Source organism: Podarcis pityusensis (genome assembly GCF_964106645.2).
Source record: "Podarcis pityusensis genome assembly, contig: HAP1_SCAFFOLD_855, whole genome shotgun sequence".
Classification (NCBI taxonomy): domain Eukaryota; kingdom Metazoa; phylum Chordata; class Lepidosauria; order Squamata; family Lacertidae; genus Podarcis; species Podarcis pityusensis.
This window is the reverse complement of record NW_028293284.1, coordinates 1-17,250: the sequence shown is the minus strand read 5'-3', so window position 1 is coordinate 17,250 and position 17,250 is coordinate 1. Positions and strand designations below refer to the sequence as shown.

Genomic DNA, 17,250 nt, shown 5'->3' with positions numbered 1-17,250 from the left:
TCAACAATTAAGGGACAATTGTTGAAAAAGAGTGCTACACAGTTTCAATGAAACATTGTATGTTTTAACTAAACTAAAATAAAGATATAATCTTAAATTGTGCAAGTCTGAACTTATTTTTCAAGTATAGATAATATAGCTATACAGTGCCAAAGGGACTCTTAAATACCAGGTATAGACACTAGAGGAAATGTGCCCATGACAATTTGCTCCCATCAGACTTCCAACTTGTCCCAAAGGACAGCTCCATGCAAACAATCTACTTTTGTGAGATTGCACAGACGGCACTCAGTTTTTCCTCCCTAGAGGTTCCCAAGAATTGTGGGATATCTTCCAAAAAGAAATTCTGTCCTTTGTTTGGGCTGCAAACACTGATTCTTTCAACCATCCCCTTGATAAACATGAATCTTACTGCTGGATCTTAAAGGTAAAGGTAAAGGGACCCCTGACCATTAGGTCCAGTCGTGACCGACACTTGGGTTGGGGCGCTCATCTCGCTTTATTGGCCGAGGGAGCCGGCGTTTGTCTGCAGATAGCTTCCGGGTCATGTGGCCAGCATGACTAAGCCACTTCTGGCGAACCAGAGCAGCGCACGGAAACACCGTTTACCTTCCCGCCGGAGCAGTACCTATTTATCTACTTGCACTTTGATGTGCTTTCGAACTGCTAGGTTGGCAGGAGCTGGGACCAAGCAACAGGAGCTCACCCCATTGCAGGGATTCGAACCACCGACCTTCTGATCAGCAAGTCCTAGGCTCTGTGGTCTAACCTACAGCGCCACCTAGAATGTGTTAAACCTACCAAACTGATTTCTTTATCCACCTTAATACTACTCCCTTGATTGTTTCCTGAAAGTCTGAAGCATTTCTCCCCAGTGATGGGTTTATTGAAGTACTTCATAACAGCACATTGTATCCATAGTCATGAATGAATGACATGTTGTATCATATTGCTTGTTGTTATCCTCTTGTTAGTACCTCCTTCATTTAATGGGAAAAAAATACTATAGGTTTGGATTTGTGCATTAAGGAAATGCGACTTTTCAGGGCAGAGCCCTCCCATGGCAGCTTACAAAACAATTGGAGGAAGGAAACCTTTGGATCCAACCTATAGTATGGAAGATTACATATTCTGTAGAACCTTTTAATGTCATTATGTTGACAGTTTCATGTAGAAAGCACCAATGTTGCTGGACAACAATGGTCATCTTTGACCATTGATCATGTTGGCTGGTGCTGATGGGGCCTGCACTCCCAACAGCAGATGGATAGTCACAAGTTAGCCACCCCTTCTTTATAGCTTCCGATTTCTGGACTTTGTAACTGAGATGGTAAATCAAATCACTTTTGACACCACATAGTGATGCAGGGTTTGGCGTTTTGGATGCTTCTCAGAATTGGAACAAGGTCACCAACATGATAGAGCAGAAAGACCTTTGTGTCACATGCCCCTCATCAACTCAGCTCACATTTATGTCAGGAGGCTCCAACTTTTCCATGCTGATTTGTACGTAAGTGCATGAAGTAGACAGATCTACTGGTATTAGTGAATTTGTTTAATTAACTGGGGATTGCTCATATAATCCAATGTAGCCCAACAGCAGGTCTGTGTCTGACACACCGTACAAAAGCCTTCCTTCCATTGGGAGGATCAAAGGCAGGAATTCCATACCTTCTGATGGGAATCGTGGTTGCATTTCACAAAGCATTCAATTGCAAGTATTTCTCAACCTGTGACCTTCCTGAGTCACTGTTCAGTAGAAACCAGCTTTTTTTCAGAAAAGGACAACACACTCAACCTCCTTCAGTCTGTAGCAGGCCAGAAAAGTTGGATAGGTAATGGTCCATTATATTTCACATTTTCATACAATATTATCACCATCATTTTCATACAGTATTTGGAAGCATTTAGTGTTCTTTAATAATGTGAAGCAGTTAATATTCCTTACATCAATTTTAGAATAGGTTTTGAGGTAGCATGTCCAGATAAATTAATCATTTTTCTCTCTGGACTAGTATTGCGGGTTCAATAGTTTATGTGTGAGCTGTGGATTTGTTCCAAATAAGGTCACATTGTCTCAGTTTCTGAGGAAAGTCAGAAGCACTCGTTAGACTTCAAAGTTCAGCTCAGCTTAAGAGAGTTGTTTTCAGTTTTTGTTTTTAAGAATTTGACTGTTCCAGTAAGACCAAGTTTGCAGTAATGATGCAACACACACACACACACACACACACACACACACACACACATTACGGGAATGCATGTACTTTTAATCAGATCATGTCCAAGATATTTTGGTGAGGTTTTATTTTTACCCACTTAAGAGTTATTCATGTCTATAAGTTGATAATTGCAATGGCATTTTGTAATTCATGCTTGGTACATATACTCAATGCATACCTAAATCACATCAACAGCCCAAATGTTAAAATAAAAAAAAAGGAAACAGGAAAATGTAATATTTTATATGCCCAGCAGATGTACAGCAGGATCTGAGCAGAGTTAAGTGAGTCAGCATGTCCTAGTCTGGGAGGATTACAACATCAAGCATCCATGGACAAATCAAGAGCCTCAGGCTATTATTTTGTGTAGGTCATTAAGTGTTCTGGCTTCTGAAGAGTTACACTCATCTAATTATATTAAGCTGTCAGTTTTACAATAAATATTAGAAACAAATTGCGTACCTTACAGAGCAATGGCCAGTGAGTTCTGTGCAGGCTGATTGGGAAGATGGTGAATATTCCTCTACCCAGTTGTATGATATTCATGGACCCTGGAAAACCAGAATCCGTGCATTATAAATCAACCAAAGGCTTGTCATGCTCCTAAACTGTGTTTGCCAAAATGGCCAAAACTGTTGAATTAGAAATACGTTGCACCATTTATTTATTTTTGTGAGTTGACTTTGCAGGGGTGGGGTGGAGTTTGGTAGAGCAGCCTAGTTCTCTGGTTGCTGTGACACATATCCAGGTTGCAAATCGACACATCAGGAGTTGAGTTTTCACCTGGTGCCAAAAAGATGTCAGTGATGGTGTGAAAGAGATCTCCCTGGGAGCTGCAACTGAAAAGCCCATCTCCTCCAAGCCTCCATCAGAGGAGGAACCTGGAGAAGGCCTCAGCTGACGATCTAAGGGTCCAGGCAAGTCTATATCAGAAGAGCCCCTTCCTGAAGATATTCACCCTATTCATACCCCATTCACTCCAATGGATTAGTCTGCGCTGCATTTCATTAAACCCCAAAATCAGCTATCTTAGGCAGCAGCCTCACTTCTACTTAAGAGTATGGATAGCTCTGCAATGCATCCTAGAAAGCCTTCAAAGAGTGGATAACTCATTATCTCAACACCTCTTGAGTGTTCAGCACAGCAACAAACCCTTAAAAAACTGAAGTTCGGCACACATGCAAACTGCATAACTGCCAATTCCTCTTGTTTTATTGCAATTTTCACAGTCTTTATAAGGCCAAGCAATTCAGCCATGTACAGATGAGCTCAGAGATTAAAATACACCATCTAAGAACAGTGTGACTCAGTGTTTAATAGGTATGGACTCAGTTTAATTACACACAGCCTTCGTAAGCAAGCTTATGTTTTTTTAGATGGGGAAATGACTTGCCAGGTTGCTCAGCTGACAGGTGTGAATGCAGAAATCCAGAAACATAAGTCAAGTTACTCCTAGCAGCTCATTTCCATAGCTGTACTTAGAAAAAAAATCACTGGTGATTCTCAAGCCCCGAGGGGCCAAAACCAATGTCTTGCAGGAGATATGAGATCAGAGTTCCCAACATGTGTTCATTTTTATTAAGGAATGGGAGGGCGCTCTGATTTTTGAGCTTTCAGGGGGATTTAGATTGGGAAACGGCATGGGGAAGGGTGAGGCATCCAAATCAGTCTCCACAGTATCTTTAAAATTGTTGTGAAGCGGAAATGGAAGCGGAAGAACTGATCATGGATCTTTTATGTAACGAATATTTTAACCCTTAATTTCAAGAATCTGTACGGTGCTATTGGCTGTGGAGCGCAGGTTTAAGACTGAGCTTTCGTGGAATCATACTTAAACATTCACCATTGTTTTATGTGCAGTTAATCATACACAAAGGAGCCTAGGGCTTGCCAATCAGAAGGTTGGCAGTTCAAATCCCCGCAATGGGGTGAGCTCCCATTGCTCGGTCCCTGCTCCTGCCAACCCAGAAGTTCGAAAGCATGTCAAAGTGCAAGTAGATAAATAGGTATCGCTCCAGCGGGAAGGTAAACAGTGTTTCCGTACACTGCTCTGGTTCACTAGAAGTGGCTTGGTCATACTGGCCACATGACCCGGAAGCTGTCTGCGGACAAACGCTGACTCCCTCAGCCAGTAAAGCGACATGAACGCCACAACCCCAGAGTCATCCACGACTGGACTTAATGGTCAGGGGTCCCTTTACCTTACCATACACATAAGCCTAGATTTTACGTGCTGCTGGTATTCAGCAAACATCTAATAACTTTACTATGCATCCATTTTCAAGATGTATTTAACTAGTATCTTAATTGGTCCAGGGTCTGCGGCGTCAATGTTACTCTATCCGCAGTAGAAAAGGTAACACTAACCATAGTTTTTCCTGTGGGCTCCTGATTCCCACATTACAACCGTGAAGGGGTATCTTTAAGAAAAGAAAAGAAAAGGATATCCAAAGATATTTCAGGGCAAGACAAATTAAGTTTGTGTTTTATGACATCTCTACTTCAAAGTGGCTGCAGGATGCCTAGCTTACATAGGGAAAGCCTGTTGCATCAGAAAGATACTGCATGGAAAAAACTTGCTCAGTTGCTGCAATGAAACTTGTGCAACCTACCATTTTTGGCCAAACTGCCTCTTTTTCACTCAATTACTGTTATGAATGCTACCAGACATTACATCAGATCTTTCCGCAGAGAAAAAAATAAACAAATAAAAGGACAACCATTGCTAACAATTTTAACCATTTACTTGTGAACTTTAACATATTGAGGTTGAATCCTGACAAGACAGAAGTACTGTTTTGGGGGGACAGGGGGTGGGCAGGTATGGGGGACTCCCTGGTCCTGAATGGGATAACTGTGCCCCTGAAGGACCAGGTTTCGAGCCTGGGAGTCATTTTGGACTCACAGCTGTCCATGGAGGCGCAGATTAATTCTGTGTCCAGGGCAGCTGTCTACCAGCTCCATCTGGTATGCAGGCTGAGACCCTACCTGCCCGCAGACTGTCTCGCCAGAGTGGTGCATGCTCTAGTTTTCTCCCGCTTAGACTACTGCAATGTGCTCTATGAAGGTGACCTGGAAACTGCAATTAATCCAGAATGCGGCAGCTAGACTGGTGACTGGGAGTGGCCGCTGGGACCATATAACACTGGTCCTGAGAGATCTGCATTGGCTCCCAGTACATTTCCAAGCACAATTCAAAGTGTTGGTGCCGACCTTTAAAGCCCTAAACAGCCTCAGTCCTGTACACCTGAAGGAGCATCTCCAACTCCATCATTCAGACTGGACACTGAGGTCCAGCGCTGAGGGCCTTCTGGCGGTTTCCTTACTGTAAGAAGCAAAGTTACAGGGAACCATACAAGAGGGCCTTCTCGGTAGTGGCGCCCACCCTGTGGAACGCCCTCCCATCAGATGTCAAGGAAATAAGCAGCTATCCTATTTTTAAAAGACATCTGAAGGCAGCCCTGTTTAGGGAAGTTTTTAATATTTAATGCTATATTGTTTTTAACACAAGATTGGGAGCTGCCCAGAGTGGCTGGGGAAACTCAGCCAGATAGGCGGGGTATAAATAAATTATTATTATTATTATTATTATTATTATTATTATTATGCAGCAACCCTCTTATATTTAACATATTTCTGTATGGGTGCTTTGTTCTGAAGCACCCATACATTGGCTTTAGGCCAATTTGAAATGTCAGGGGATCCTCACCCACTGTCTTTGCTTGAAGCAGCAGGAGGGGATCTAAACTAACACATGTGTGTGCAATGGTATAATGTGCTCTTGCTGTCTGCACCAGGAAATGAACAGTCTAAATATGGGGTCCTGTCTTAAGATCCCGTTTCTGCTTTACAAGGTATACACTGCAAGGTATACACTGTTTTGCAGTCAGTGGAGTGCAGTGAATTTTTTCATTGGGTAACAGTTAGGGCCAGAGGTGCCAGCTTGCAAGGGCGATTGTGGAGGCCCAATGTTGTGTACGTATCTTGCTTCCCTCCCTAATCAGGCCAGAAGCTTCTTGGGCTTTGGGTAGGAGGTGCCAAGGGAACATTTAGGGGACTAGCCTAGTCCCCCTGGTCCAACTGACCACACACCACTGCTTGCAGTCCCTACTCCCATGACCTTTCACATCAAAGCAGCAGCCTCAGGAGATGGAGAGGTGTCCCTAGTAGCTGTCAGGACACAGTTTAGATACTGGGCACCATCATAAGCTGTCACACAGAGAGACTGGGTGGCAAGGGGTGGGAGGGGAAGGGTGACTCATGCACTCCATGGTTTCCTTCTTTGCAATTCCTCCTTGTGTCAAGAAGGAAATAGGTGTTGTCAAATTGCTATGAGGATCAGCACTCATGAGGCCTGTTGGTTTAGAGCCACCCTGGTAATCAAAGCAAGCTTATCTGCCTCTTGCTCTCCTTTTGCTTTCTTGCCCCCACTGAGGCTTGTGGCACAGCAGATTTCCATTAACTGCACTTTTAGTATGGGCAGATAAATGGAGGAAAGGCAGAACACCCAAAAAGTAACTCGTCAGTCTCGCAAATTCTTTGCACAGAATCTGTTATCCACATGAAAGTCCCCTGTCTGCAAGGGTTTCCTCATTAAGTTCAGTGGTGTGGACAATTTTGTGATGGATCCAGAGAACTTCTCCTTTCGCCAAAACGAATGTGGAAGTGCTACATGAGCACACATAAAGCTTTACAACTGCATCGCATGATGTCCATTATCAATAAAAATGTAAGAGCAGGCTGGGCCACCCCAGTTCTCCATCTAGTCCTGCAAACCAGTTCTCCAAATGCCTCTGGGATTCAAGCGCAAGAACACTCTTCTGTCCTGTGGCAACTGGTATTCAGAGAAATTGCTGCCTCCAGATGCAGACGGCAGAGCACAGCTATCTTTTGTTTGTTTGTTTGCTTGCTTGTTTATGCATTTTTACAATTTATATATACATATATTAGTCTTAATTATCTCTTAACCTCAGACTTCCCAGTCCATCTCTCCACGGCATGCTAGGTAGTCTTTTGTCAGCTGCATAATCTACTATTCCATCCATTTTCGTCTCAAATCTTCCTTTATTTAATGTTATCTGCTGCTCGTATGTTCATTCCTACTTCTAGGTTAAACTATTACACCCTCTGAGATACTCTTAAAAACACATCCACTCATCTCTACTCATGACTCATCTTTATTTCTTAGTTTTGCGGTCATAGTTACTAATTCTGTGTATTATATCAATTTATTCTGCCATATTTCTTTCATGAGTATCTCTTTTTCTTTCCATGTCCCCCTCTCCGCATATACCACTCTAGCCAGTGTGGTGTAGTGGTTAAGAGTGGTAGTCTCATAATCTGGGGAACCGGGTTCGCGTCCCCGCTCCTCCACATGCAGCTGCTGGGTGACCTTGGGCCAGTCACACTTCTTTGAAGTCTCTCAGCCCCACTCACCTCACAGAGTGTTTGTTGTGGGGGAGGAAGGGAAAGGAGAATGTTAGCCACTTTGAAACTCCTTAAAGGGAGTAAAAGGCAGGATATCAAATCCAAACTCCTCCTCCTCTTCTTCTTCTAGCTGCGGTGGTCGCATATAAAAAGAGATTTGAGTGCCTTTTTCGGGACATCATCACTTGTTATCCCTAACAGAAATGCCTCAGATCTTTTGGGAAATGTGATCTTGAGGATCTTTTTTAATTCTGTTTGAATCATCTCCTGGTATTCTCTATCATATTTACATGGCCACCACATGTGGATCAAGGTTCCCTCTACCTCTGCCCTCTACCTAAAGCACAGCTATATTGGATAGCAGTCATTGACAACTCTCTTCTCCATGAACTTGTCTAATCCTCCTTTAAAGTCATCCAGGTTCGTGGCCATCAAAGTTTAACTGTGTTTAACTATGTATTGCATGAAGAAGCGCTTCCTTTTGTACTCCTCTTCTAGGCTGATTTTATTTTGGCTTATTGCCCTGAAATAAGTCCTGTTATCCCACAAAACTGCTATTCAAATCCTATACATTGCTAATTTTAGATACATTTGTCATTCCTTCTTGACAAATACATTATATAACTCATGAGTACTTTTTAAAAACGATCGTTTCTATCTCTTCTCTTTCTGTACTACTATATATAGGAAACAAGTATCCTGGCTGGCTTAAAATTAATCTTTAAAGAGGATCAAACAAAAGGGGGGGAAATAAAGGATTAAACAAAAATACATTTTTCATTATTATTATTAGGCACCACTTTAGGTCTATTTTCATGTTCATCTCCTGTCAGATTTCTCAAATGAACTTGACATGTATATAGACCAAAAGCACACACATTCATCATATTTTTTATTTAGGTTTATGACTCGGATTAGTGTTGGGATTTATGGTTGGACAGGCTTACCAGAACTTCAGATGCTTGTTCTCTTCGACTGATATTTTGAAGAAAGATGTGGGACACAAACACTTGTTTTATACTAGAACCGTTCTATCCCAAACTGCATGTTTAGGTGGGTCAAGGCTTGTTTCACAAAAAGGATGGGTGGTGGGGGTTTTTTATCTTCCTCCTTCCCACGCTCAGAAAAACCTTGGGGAAAAATAATAAACATAATAAAGGTTTTCGTAAATTGAATGTTTCATTGTTAGGGTTAGACAAACTGGAAAAGTGGTAGTCAAATTTGTCCCATTGCTCACCTGTGAAAGCACTTGTGGCAGCGAAAGCAAACTGAGATTCAGCTATCCTGAAAGTGGAAGGAGAAATGTATAGACAAATTGGTATCATCTAGCTACACGCAGCTTGGCAGTAGCAGCTTTTGCCAGCCTGGTACCCCCCCCCCCCAAATGTTAAGGACTATTTACATGTTGGAGATGACGGGAGTCGTAGTAAAAAATAGACTCTGCTTTACCCTAAATTGGCCAGTGGGTCAGTAAGGTCCCTCCACCAGTCTGTGATTCTGGAAATAAAAAAAGCATTCCTGGTAAGGCCTTATACAGTGGTACCTCAGGTTAAGTACTTAATTCGTTCTGGAGGTCTGTACTTAACCTGAAACTGTTCTTAACCTGAAGCACCACTTTAGCTGATGGGGCCTCCTGCTGCTGCTGCGCCGCCGGAGAACGATTTCTGTTCTTATCCTGAAGCAAAGTTCTTAACCTGAAGCACTATTTCTGGGTTAGCCGAGTCTGTAACCTGAAGCGTATGTAACCTGAAGCGTATGTAACCTGAGGTACCACTGTAGTAATTTGACACATCTGCAACCAATCTATTCACTCCTTGGCTATTTGCTGCTTGCTCATTTGACTACATTCATTTGACAATTTCACTTATCAATAAAGGAGGTTGGTAAGGCGGGAATGGGGGTGGAGTGGGGGAGAAAACCTATAGTTATTTCCCAAAGGCCTCAACTCTGGCTTCCCATTCATTTCCTGAAAAGTGAAGAACGCCTTTGCTTGCTGTTAATGGATTACTGGTGGGATTCTGCTGAAAAGGCATTTTCTGGCTAGGCTGTGTTGCCACATAGATCATTAGGACTCCTGAGCATCATTATTTCAATTATTCATTGCTGAAGCCTGTATTACTGAGGACCTGATTCAGCAAGGTCCTCAAGTACATCTATAAGTCTAACTACATGAATAGTTATGGGCTGAGACACCCCGCTTTATACCATACGTATGGGGAGTGCATCTTCCATTTAATACTGCCAATTCACCAATGCGTGAGGCGATGTTCCTGCATTACTTGCCACCATTGCACATAAATTCAAAGCCTTCTAACCACTGCCATCATTTGTTTCTATTATCCTGTTCTACTAAAGCACTTATCTATAAACAGTAGCTGTAGTATACTAGTATTGTACAAAACCAGTCAGACACCCTTTTTATAATTGTACACAGACACTGTAAATATATCAGATGAATACTATGCTTCAGTTGGTTACCAATTCTTCTGCTAAATGATACACAAAAGTATCTCAAAGGAAAATGAGGGTGTTTTCCCCCTTAACATTATTTGATTACTGAGTTCACTTGATCATATTAGATCATTTATTTTAGCATTCCACAAAGATCTCTTTTAAACACACTTTATTGATAAAAATTATTTCCACTTTTATTTGTGATACTGGATCACGTTGTTCACTGAAATGTTTACACATGCTGAATATCTTGAGACTGGACATTATTGCATTATTATTTATCCATCAGAGTTATGTGAGTAGCAGCATTATTTTACCCTGCCTGCTTTACATAGCTAATTTCAATTTGCTATTTTAGAACATTCATAATTCAGGATTTATTTTTAATGTAACACTCAGGGAAAATAAAGTGAATCTCCAGATATATATAACCTCCTACCCACCCACAAAAAAATTAAGTATCCAAAGCGTCAGGGCTGTACTTGCTAAACCTTTCAGTCACCCTTAATGCCAGGTTACTAATTTGCTTGACTTAGGTCCAAACTAGATGTGAGGATACATTTCTGTTCTCAAACTTTTGCATGTAGCAACTATGGTGGGGTGATCAGAGTTGGGAACATGGGGTATATAAAATGGGGAGGGGCATTGACTGCAAGCCCCTGCGCCATCCTCAGTGAACCTATGTGTGTTCAAAACAACATTTGACTAGACCTGACTGAAACTACAGGTCCAACATCTTACAGAGGAAAATAGGGATGCACATCTTTGGGGGCTGCATCCTCACGGGGGTGCTATTTTTCTAGAAAAAGAGGTGCCAGAACTCACCATGAGGGCTTCTCCTGTTCTCTTCTAATGGCAATGGCGCCCACCTGAGAGGTGCCAGATCTGAGTTACAGCTGGAAAAAAAAGCCCTGGAGGTGACTTGCATGAGAGCATGGCCGTCCAAAATGGGTGTCTTTTGGGAGCACACACTCTCAGGAGCTGAAACAAGTCATTCCAAGATCCATTCAGACACCAGGGTGGCTTCTGCAACTCTGAGATGCCCCACTTAAAGTGGGACAGTTGTTGTTGTTGTTGTTGTTGTTGTTGTTTAGTCATTTAGTCGTGTCCGACTCTTCGTGACCCCATGGACCAGAGCACGCCAGGCACTCCTGTCTTCCACTGCCTCCCGCAGTTTGGTCAAACTCATGCTGGTAGCTTCGAGAACACTGTCCAACCATCTCGTCTTCTGTCATCCCCTTCTCCTTGTGCCCTCCATCTTTCCCAACATCAGGGTCTTTTCCAGGGAGTCTTCTCTTCTCATGAGGTGGCCAAAGTATTGGAGTCTCAACTTCAGGATCTGTCCTTCCAGTGAGCACTCAGGGACAGTTGACGGTTATGCAATTGTTTATGACACACAGCTTTGCCTCTAGTTCTGGCTGGATGTGGGGATGCAATGGTGCCTTATATTCTCTTACCATCTCCTAGGTCCCCCCCCCCCCATCTGTAATTTCAAAAGATGTGCCTAGGTGCCTTACCACAGACTATTAGGGGAACCTCTAACAGTACTCCTGGCTCAGTTAACCCTCTCCTGTTCAAACTCCCAATCTTATAACAATACTCATACAGTCGTACTTTGGATCTCAAATGCCTTGGCTCCCGAATAAATTGGATTCTGAACAATCGAAACCCAGAAGTGAGTGTTCCGGCTTTTGAATGATTTTTGGAAGCCAAATATCCGGCATGGCTTCCAATTGGCTGCAAGAGCTTCCTGCAGCCAATCAGAAGCCGCTTTGGTTTCCAAACCTTTTGGAAGTCGAACGAACTTCCGGAACGGATTCCATTCGACTTCCAAGGTACAACAACTGTATTAGTTTGGAATATGAGAGCCTTATGGAAACTAATCAGAAAAAGTCATTTGTTCATACAGATTTTAGTCCTCCCTATGGATGAAATCTGAGGGCCGGTTGTCTTGGGAATTGCACAAATCACAACTGGAGGGGGCTCAAAGAGCATTCCATTCTTGGTGGCCATTTCCTAGTTTTAGAATTCAAACAATACATATAAACCACTGAAGGTCATAGAGATTCTAACAGAACAGAGGGCCAATGATAGCCTTTAAAGAAATGCCCACATCATTTACAGCACAATCCTACAGATTATATCTACTCTGACATATTCCCATTGAGTTCAGCTGCACTTACATCCAAGTAGGCTATTCTATAGGATTGCATTCTTGAATCTATAACAAATTTAGTTTTAATATTTAGCAGTCAGAATAGACATTGCTTTTTAAAAAGGATTATCCCAGGTCTGACAATTGCAACACATACTTACATATCATCAACTTATGCACATAGGTTTATCTGATTCCCCCCCCCCCACCATGAAAATAAGCTACCATATATACTGCACAAATTATTTCTCAAATTATTTCATGGTTCTATACTTTATAAAGTGTACAGTGGTACCTTGGGTTAAGAACTTAATTCATTCTGGAGGTCCGTTCTTAACCTGAAACTGTTCTGAACCTGAAGCACCACTTTAGCTAATGGGGCCTCCCGCTGCCGCTCCACGATTTCTGTTCTCATCCTGAAGCAAAGTTCTTAACCTGAGGTACTATTTCTGGGTTAGCGGAGTCTGTAACCTGAAATGTCTGTAACCTGAAGCGTATGTAACCTGAGATACCACTGTATTTTTAAAAAATACAGATGAAAAAGCAGAGGGCAGCACAGATGGATTAAAAACAAATTAGTTCCTTTACTTTGAGGTTCTCTTCCTTCCTGAGGAACAAGATAAGGGAGAAAGTTTGCATGAAAGATGTGGGGAGAGTGTATAACACATAACTGCATTGTACGAATATGTGTGGGTTGGTGATAAGCAAAAATGCTAACAGTCGCAGCAAGGGTAGTTGTGTGATTATATGGAAATCTGAGCTGATGAGATGACTGGCAGAATTCGTGACCTGGGAGAAGAGAGGATGGAGGAGGATTGGAAGAAATTTAAGAACTATTTACAAAAACATTGCAACTTGAGTGAATGCTAAGCAGGATGCTAGATCATAAATAATTGAGCACCACTAACTTAGATGATCTAAGAAAATAAGTGAGATTGAGAAAATATAACTCTTTTTGAGAACTAGAAGACTATGAAATATAGAAGGGATATAAGAATGCAAATAAGATAACAAATTGCTGGTAAAAAGTTATAACGATGAAAGTGGGAGCGGGAGATGTGAGGAAGTCCAAAAAAAAATATGTGAAACTATGTTAAGATATTTGTTATATTCTCTGTTACATTTATTCTTATTGTAAACTCTAATAAATATTATATATATATAAAAAAATATGGAAATCTGAGCTGAAAGAGGAAACGACAATATAAATAAAATAGTGTGCATTTTTCTTTTAGAAGGAGCAGCAAATATTGAACACTAAGGGTGCAATCCTAACCCCGCTTACCTGGAAGTAAGCCTCATTGAATTACGTAGGACTTACTTCTGAGTAGACACAGGTAGGCTTCTTTGCTAAGTTCCTAGCCAGTGTGGTGTAGTGGTTAAGAGCGGCGGACTCGTAATCTGGTGAACCGGGTTCGCGTCTCCGCTCCTCCACATGCAGCTGCTGGGTGACCTTGGACTAGTCACACTTCTTTGAAATCTCTCAGCCCCACTCACCTCACAGAGTGTTTCTTGTGGGGGAGGAAGGGAAAGGAGAATGTTAGCCACTTTGAGACTCCTTCAGGTAGTGATAAAGTGGGATATCAAATCCAAACTCTTCTTCCTACATCTGGCTATTTTCTAATGTTACAGTTTTGAGCAACTCTGCTACACTTACCCCAGATGACCCATGCCACCATGTGAGGTATGTAAACACACATTTTTGCTGAAAATGCTGGAATCGAATAACAAAACCCAATTCACTGATAAATCACTAGTAATTTACCTTTGTAGTTTTATGTATGTATTGAATTTGTACACACACACACACCCGTGCTCCTGAAGGCACCCAGAGTAACAAACACATCCACATTTTTTAAAAAAATGTTTCACTATTTATAATGACTAACTGTTGCATTTGCCTCTTTTTATAAGCAGATCAAGGATTTATGATATATTTATATAGACTTTTCCAGCTGATCTTCGTTGCAGTTGTCCTAAATCTCATCTCATCAAAACATGACATACAACTTTCTCTCTAGGCATCTGAACACAGGCAGAGGCTATTGATGAAGGCTGTCTGACTGAAGTCTTAGAAAACATCAGCTACAATGTTGATATTGCTGAAAGTCAGTCAGAACACCTAGGCTGACTTGAAATGGTAAAAATGAAGTATACCCCGAGAGAGAGAGAGAGAGAGAGAGAGAGAGCGCGAGAGAGAGAGAGAGAGAGAGTTAGAAGACCCCTCTCCTTCCATCTCTTTGGGAGAAATGTGCGGCATAAGGAAATTCAAACCCATGCCTATGGGGACAAGGTGAAGCAGGACGGTCACTGCTTCTCTCACCAGTCCATGGAGTATGGGCATTGTGGTGTCATTGTTTGTGCCATGGTGTAGGGACCTTCCCTGGGGTCAAGCGTTCCTACCAACCTGAATCTGCTGCCTTTCTCTGTGGATGGCTGTCATGCATGCATCAGGACCAAAATTGGTGGTCAGTGGTGGTTTACACAGATGATGGATGTTTGGTTGCTGTTTTTGCACTATATACCACCACTACTACTACTACTACTACTACTACTACTAATAATAATAATAATTTATTTATACCCCACCCATCTGGCTGGGTTTCCCCAGTCACTCTGGGCGGCTTTCAACACAATATTAAAATACAATAGTCTATTAAACATTAAAAGCTTCCCTAAACAGGGTTGCCTTCAGATGTCTTCTAAAAGTCTGGTAGTTGTTTTTCTCTTTGACATCTGGTGGGAGGGCGTTCCACAGGGCGGGCGCCACTACTGAGAAGGCCCTCTGCCTGGTTCCCTGTAACTTGGCTTCTCGCAGTGAGGGAACCACCAGAAGGCCCTCGGCGCTGAACCTCAGTGTCCAGGCAGAACAATGGGGATGGAGACGCTCCTTCAGGTATGCTGGGCTGATCAGGCATAGGATTGCTACACCAGCCTAGTCACAATGTGTCTGCACTCCCACCATGAAATGGTGTATAAGAATGGAGAAGCCCCACTGTGGCAGGCTAACAACCAGTTTCTCCAAATCATGCATATCTTTATCATATCTCTATCATGTCACCATACAGTCATTTTAAAAAATAAACAAAATATTGCACCTTTCCTCATGTAGGAGTTGTTCCAGTCCCACCATCATTTTGGTGGCTCATATTTTTAAATGCCACCGAGCACGATTTTCCATTCCTTTAGGTCAATGGAGATTTGCAGACATTAACCATGTATGTTATGAGAATAACACAGAAGCAGAAACTGTGCTGTTGTTATGACTTTTGGCACTCTTATTTGCATCGTGTTAAAGAAATGTCAACCTATTCCTTTTTAAAAGAAGTCGTCAGAACAGTCCTGTGCTACACTTGCTGACATGCCCTTAGGCTGTGAACAGCTGCTAGTCTTTTCAAACATACTCACAATCTGTATATACATGATAGGATTTTCTTTAATGTAGTGTCCTTTTCTCTCTCTCTTTTTTGGAATGCCTAACATATGACAAAAATAATGACTTTCCTCAGCATAGAGTCTAATCTGGACTGGTTAGATGTTCGCCACAAGGGACTTAAAAGTATATTTACTGTAACCGTCTAGCTACACATTAGTGGGTTTTCTGTTCAAAAGCACACAAACATTGCACATTTTCCTCCTTTCAAAAATAACCTAAATGAATTTATTTGCTGAACATGCGCTGAATCCTGCTAAAACCTACAACAGAGCCAAAAGGTTAACTGCAAGCTGGCAAATCTTTGGCATCAGCGTGATCATGTTTATTTATTTATTTCATAAAAAGTTATACATCGCTTGATTGTAATATAAATCAATCTCAAAGTGGTTTACAAAAGATAAAACAGTAAAATCAAGGAACAAAAATACAAACCTACTTTAAAGCATTTGAATGTTAAAACAAATTAAAATTAACCCCAGCTTTCAGTATACTGTATCTGAAGGAGCATCTCCACCCCCATCGTTCTACCAGGACACTGAGGTCCAGCGCAGAGGGTCTTCTGGTGGTCCCTTCACTGCGAGAAGTCAAGTTACAGGGAACCAGGCAGAGGGCCTTCTCGGTAGTGGCGCCCGCCCTGTGGAACGGCTTCCCACCAGATATCAAAGAGAACAACAACTACCAGACTTTTAGAAGACATCTGAAGGCAACCCCGTTTAGGGAAGCTTTTAATGTATGATGCATTACAGTATTTTAATACAGTGGTACCTCGGGTTAAGTACTTAATTCGTTCCGGAGGTCCGTTCTTAACCTGAAACTGTTCTTAACCTGAAGTACCACTTTAGCTAATGGGGCCTCCTGCTGACGCCACGCCGCCGGAGCACGATTTCTGTTCTCATCCTGAAGCAAAGTTCTTAACCTGAAGCATTATTTCTGGGTTAGTGGATGTAAGCGTATGTAACCTGAAGCGTATGTAACCTGAGGTACCACTGTATTTTGTTGGAAGCCACCCAGAGTGGCTGGGGAGGCCAAGCCAGATGGGCGGGGTATAAATAAATAAATTATTATTATTATTATTATTATGAATGATTTTAGCAGGAGCTGAAAACAGGAGCACAATGAAAGTGGCTACTTGATTTCAATAGGCACTGCCATACGAAACAATTGAGTTCTTACAGGTATTATGTGCTACAAGTATTCTGTGGCACCTGTGCTATTGCCAATTCCATCAACCGAAGTGGTTGAATGGGCACCTGTGGGGTAGGGTATGCTCCTATTAAGACAGCTTAATAGGTTATCTGATTTCGCAAGTTAATGAATACTTAAGAATGGTGCTCAACCGATGCATCTCTGCAGCAGGATTTTTCTTTTGACATTTAGAACAGTTTATTCAGAAAGGAAGGAAATGATCAATACATATATTAAAACTAACAATGACTGCTCAAAATGGACTTCGACTGAACTTTGAGCATCAAATTCCAGGAAATCTGATTTCAGCTGTCAGCTTCTCACAGGTTCCCATCCCTTTCTGTGTACAGATAATATCAGGACTAGCATAGGCT

At 41.9% G+C, this 17,250-nt stretch overlaps 1 long non-coding RNA gene across 1 annotated transcript; it reads right to left on the bottom strand.

The window, feature by feature from the left end:
* Nucleotides 1-779: 779 nt before the first annotated feature.
* LOC308469136 lies at nt 780-8,770 on the bottom strand. The gene is made up of 3 exons (XR_013982014.1): nt 8,594-8,770; nt 2,682-2,770; nt 780-1,808 (listed from the first exon to the last, which is right to left on the bottom strand). It is a non-coding gene; the product is annotated as an uncharacterized lncRNA (long non-coding RNA).
* Between the last annotated feature and the right edge of the window lie 8,480 nt (nt 8,771-17,250).